This window comes from Schistocerca gregaria, chromosome 5 (assembly GCF_023897955.1).
Source record: "Schistocerca gregaria isolate iqSchGreg1 chromosome 5, iqSchGreg1.2, whole genome shotgun sequence".
Taxonomy (NCBI): Eukaryota; Metazoa; Arthropoda; class Insecta; order Orthoptera; family Acrididae; genus Schistocerca; species Schistocerca gregaria.
This window is the reverse complement of record NC_064924.1, coordinates 614,096,507-614,102,361: the sequence shown is the minus strand read 5'-3', so window position 1 is coordinate 614,102,361 and position 5,855 is coordinate 614,096,507. Positions and strand designations below refer to the sequence as shown.

Here is a 5,855-nt window from a genome sequence, read left to right as displayed (position 1 = left end):
GGATCCTCCATTTACTCAAACAGAGATAAAAATAAATAAACTAAGGATTAAAAGGAAATGAGGATCCAAAAGAAGGAGTGTTACATTGCAGGCACCACCGAGAGCCGCTGTAGCGGACGTCTCCCCAGACGTCTCGCGTTTATCATGGCTATCAAAGTTGGCTCACTCAAGCTGGTCGATCCTGAACAAGGAGAGAGAAACGAATGCGTAGGTTTTAACGTACAATCGACAACGAAGACTATGTCAGTTCTTTTTCCTGTGCTACCGTAAGTATTGGCCTTTGGCCATTTTCAAGCACCTCAGTACATTTGTTGGGAGTTATTTTATCATATTTTATGGCAAAAGTTGTCCATCAGAGATGGATGTCAACTTCGGCTGCCGATATCAGCCCTGTGAAACCAACGTTAACGCTGTCCACAGGCTCTGGTGGACACAGCGCTACCGACCGGCCGCCGTGTCATCCTCAGTCCACATGCGTCACTGATGCGGATATGAAGGAGCATAACGTGAGCACACCGCTCTCCCGGCCGTATGTCAGTTTCCGAGACCGGAGCTGCTACTTCTCCTTCAAGTATCTCCTTAGTTTGCCTCTCAAGGGCTGAGTGCACCCAGCTGGCCAACAGCGCTCGGCAGACCGGATGGTCACCCATCCAAGTACTAGCTCAGCCCAGCAGTGCTTAACTTTGGTGATCTGACGGAAACCGATGTTACCGCTGCGGCAAGGCCGTTGGCTCCGTATCAGCCATGTTGTTTTCAAGAAATCAACCTGCATCTGTCTTAAGTGATTTAGTGAAACCGTACGTAACGCAGGTCCGGGTGGCCAGATGACAAGACCATCGTTTCAACCACTGAGTCACCTCCATTCAACCCTAAACCAGATGTTAAGTGATCTGTTACACATTTCTGTTTGCTTCTACACGAAGTACTCTCGTTACGAAGTGCCTAACATGTGGTTTGCAGTTTATTTTCATTTAATGATGTTTCCTCCGTGGGGGACCAGGTGATGTAGAATTTTGTGAAAGATATTTCTGCCGTTTGACTGTTAATTGTTCATTTATTTTACGCAGTCATGATTTCGACTTTGTAACAATTCTCAAGTTCATGTTGAATGTAAAATGTGTCTGACATTCTAAACATTCATGGTGGTGTCTGTTTGTTCTGTAGCGTGTCTCCCTACCACTTTCGCGCAACGACGCTCTGAGCGTGTTTTTTAGGGAATTGACTAGTTTGAACCTGGGACCTGTTGTTGTTAAGGAGACGCCAGACCACACATGACATGTAGAATTCAGAAAAGTTCAGTGAGACTAGCGATGATATAACCAAATACTAAATGATCTCCGCGTCAGCTCCACTGCACTTCCTGTAAAAGGCTTTCCTATTTTTAGTTAGCTGGTGAAATAACGTCGAAAAGCAGTTAAGGTTACCACTGGAAATTTTATTCTACTCACAAAACATCGTTTATAAATTGCACTATTGATAAGAGGAAGTGTTTTAATACAGGATGGTAAAAACCAACTGCGTTCAACAAAAATGTGAACGAATATTCACTGAATGGGATTCCAAGTTCTACAAGGGATCGAAGGATGATCTATGCCATATCACATCTATAATCTAGGTTTAAATTAAGTTTCACAAAAGAGAAAAACTATCAAAATGGTCTACAGTGACCCTCAATTATCTTTAATAAGTTATCTAAGTTGTCGTAAAGTACAGTGGCTGATGTGGCTTCTCAATAACTATATAACAGAAAAATCATCGCGTTTCAGATTTTTACTTCAAGCGGCAATTGTGAACACCATGAGCTTTAATTGACGATCGACACTAGTATTACGCAAAAAGGAGGTGTAACAGATGAGACTTCTGCAGTTCTGAGTGAAGCTTTATGCGCTCAAAGATGCGGCATCGCGTGCGTTCATTAGCTTGTCGGTGTTCGTCAGGGGGGCGGCGGCCGGCGCAGCTCCGTCCAGCTCGCCCTCTCGGAAACAACTCTCTCCTAACTTCTCCTTACTACAATTTACCGAAGTTGGTTTTAAAAAAACTATCTGGCTGTGTTTTTATCTGACCAATCAGGGTCTCAATGTTAACCTTATGCTCAGCCTACAAAATTTCTGTCTATCCAATAAGAAACGTTATACTTTTCGTGGTTGGGCAATGTTTTTAAGGTTTGCAACGTAACAAAGACGCGAAAAAGTCTGACGCTAAAACGTGCGGGTGGTGTGGTCCTAGTGGTTAGCTGGTGACGTGGGTGTCCAGTCCGTCCCTTATCGCAGGGCCTTCTAGCTTAACACGGTTCTGCCCTCGGATTCTGTTCTCGTTTCTTCCCTCAGAACTGCGTCTGTCTCACAGTGGGAAGGTACGACATGCATTTAGGCATTCTTGTGTTAGTCTGTGGTATTCCATTTGCTCACTCGTTACTCGTATTACTTTGGTCAATTTAATGTCACGATTTATTCTGAGCTATGTGACATACTACTGGATTTGCTTATCATGTCAGGGTTTTCATGGAAGGTGTTGGATTTGCCTGACATCTTACAACATGTCTGGGACATATCATCCTCGAAAAGATGTATCTCTCGTCTTATAATCCAGTTGTATTACAGGATACTAGTACATATCGAAGATATATGATATGGCTGACACTGTGCACAGTAAGAAACATTAACATAAAGTATGGCGTATTTAGCAGCTAATGTATTCCTGTGGCCTGCATTCGTCACTTCCGTTCATCAATTGACGTTAAAACACGTCAGAACACGATATGATAATGCAAGACCACCTAAAAAAATGGTGGGATTACTGAGGGTGTAGAAGCCTTAACTGAGACAGTGCATAATATCCTGCACGGAGAACTGGCTACGAAAAAGCTTTGTTCGACGTCGCTGCCACGATTGCTCACAGTCGACCAGAAGCGCATCCGGCATAACATTTTAAAACAATGTCTGGCGATGTTTAATCACAGCATCCAAGACATTTTGCGCCTATTTGTGACTGTTGATGACACCTGGACCCATCATTACACACCAGAGTCGAAAAGGCAGTCAAAACAATTCACAAAACTGTTGAAAGTGCACCTAAGAAGGCGAAGGCCGCATTGTCAGCTGAAAAGTTATGCACACTATTTTTGAGCTTCCCAATGGATAATCGTCATAAATTACTTTAAGGAAGTCCGAAACATAAATGGTCCCCGTTATTCTTCGTTGTTGGGTTGGTTGAAACTTGCGTTGGCTGAAATAAGACCAAGACTCTCACGCAAAAAATGCTCTTTCACCAGGATAAAGCACTATCTCGCATATCAGCGATAACAATGGCGGAATTTCATAATTTGGGCATTGAATTGGTTCCTCATCCACCCTGTTCACCATATCCAGCATTAAGTGACTTCTTCCTGTTCCATAAGCTGAAATTTTGGCTTGCGGGGAAGAAATTTTCACTAAAAGAGAAAGCGACAGCTGCAGTCAACAAGATGACAGAGCCTATTTTTCCGATGAGATGGAAAAGCTGGACGATCGATGGACCAAGTGTATATCGCTCGAAGGAGACTATGTAAACAAGAAAGATGAGTTATTTACGAAAAAAACATATTTTCTCGCTTTTTTACTAGATCTATAAAACCAACCTACACTGAAGCGTCAAAGAAACTGGTATAGGCATGTGTAATCAAATAGAGAGATATGTAAACAGGCAGAATACGGCGCTATACTCGACAACTCCTATATAAGAGAACAAACGTCTGACGCAGTTGTTAGATGGGTTACCGCTGCGACAATGGCGGGTTATCAAGGTTTAAGTGAGTTTGAACATGAGGTTATAGTTGGCGTATGAGCAATGGGACACAGCATCTCCGAGGTAGCGCTGAAGTGGGGGATTCTCCAGCACGACCATTTCACGAGCGTACAGTGAATATCAGGAACCCGTCAAAACATCAAATTTCCGACATCACTGCTGCCGGAAGAAGATCCTTCAAGAAAGGGACCAACGACGACTGAAGAGAAAAGTTCAGCTTGACAGAAGTGCAACCCTTCCACAAATTTCTGCAGATTTCAGTGCTGGGACATGAACAAGTGTCAGCGTGCGAACCACTCAACGAAGCATCGTCGATATAAGCTTTCGGAGCTGAAGGCCTACTCGTGTACCCTTGATGACTGCACGACACACAGCTTTACGCCTGTCCTGGGTCCGTAAACACCGACACTGGAATGTCGATGACTGAAAACATGTAGCCTGGTCGGACAAGTCTCGTTTCAAGTTGTATGGAGAGGATAGACGCCTGAGGGTATGGAGACAACCTCATGAATCCATGTCAGTAGGGGAGCGTTCAACCTGGTAGAGGCTCTGTAATGGTGTGGGTCGCCTGTAGTTGGAGTGATATGGGACCCCTGATACGGCTAGCTACGACCATGACAGGTGACACGTACGTAAGTATGCTGTCTGGTGAGCTGCATTCATTCATGTCCATTGTGCATTCCGCCAGACTTGGGCAATTTCAGCAGGATAATGTGACACCCCCACATGTCCATAACTGCAACAGAGTGGCTCCAGGAATAGTCTTCTGAGTTTAAACACTTCCGTGGGCCACCAAACTCCCCGGACATGAACATTGTGGTAGTCAATTCACCCCAATCAGCCAATTGCTGTTGAGCAGGAGGGACGGGCCACATAAGCAACATTCACAGTTTATAACAACACTTTCATTAAACTTTTCTTTGGCAAAATAAAATTTTATCTTTAAAATTTTTGTGATAAGGTAAGTTAGCAAAAAATCCTTACGACCACGGGCAACCGCCCTATTCAAACAACAACATTAATCTTTAAACAAGCATTAAGTGACTCGCAAGTTAATTAAATTCTGTACACAGTAAAACTCCCAAAAGGAGACTACAATAATGAAATAAACATTAACCAATAATGGATATCACAATTTTTGTAACACAAAATAAAATACAAATAGATGCTTCCCTTCGTGACACTGTTTCAAAACAGATGACGTCACGTAGGCACGGGCTAATTCAAGTAGCAGAAGGGGGTCCACTGGACCCAGACCAGAGGCGGCTGGACCCAGAACACACAGCAAGCGGGAGAGTTGGGCAGGGTGCCGCACACAGTACACTATAACATACAAATCTTTTATGAAGTCCTTTACAGATCCAAATCATGGCCGCACGACTCGATTCGGGTAATTTGGCCGAGTCCACTTCCCACACTACAAGCCAGGTTCGGTCTTGCAAACGTGTGAAACACACCACAACCTCTGCGTCGTGCTCCGGCCTGCTCAACCACGCTCGCCTCCGATTCTCACGCGCCGCGTGGCTCTCCGGCTGTCCCTCTCTAGCGCCACACGCCCGTAGCGGCCAAAAGCCACGTCAAACGGCCGAGCCCCAAAGATCACACCATGCCGACCCGATCGATAAATCGATACGAGCCGGCACAGCTCAAACATTATTGAGCATATCTCTGAGGCCTTGCAACGTGCTGTTCAGAAGATATCTCCATCCCCTAGCACTCTATGTACAGCTCTGGATGATTCATGGCGTCAATCCCATGCAGCACTACTGCAGACATTAATAGAGTCCATGCCACGTCGTGTTATGGCACTTCTGCGTGTTCGCGGCGGCTCTACACGATGTTAGGCAGGTGCACCACTTTATTTTACTCTTCAGTGCAGTATGTTGCTAGACCGGGCACTCTTGAATGATATAAATTTTAAGCTGCATTTATACACAGATTTTTGTTCTCCTCCCTGCTTCTCTCTCTCTCTCTCTCTCTCTCTCTCTCTCTCTCTCTCTCTCTCTCGCTCTCTGTCTCACACACACATACACACACAGGCAGACAGACGGAAAGAAAGATAGAGATAGAGT

General features: G+C 44.6%; 1 pseudogene; it reads right to left on the bottom strand.

Moving 5' to 3' along the window:
* Positions 1-614: 614 nt before the first annotated feature.
* On the bottom strand, positions 615-732 carry LOC126274592 (5S ribosomal RNA; annotated as a pseudogene).
* Between the last annotated feature and the right edge of the window lie 5,123 nt (positions 733-5,855).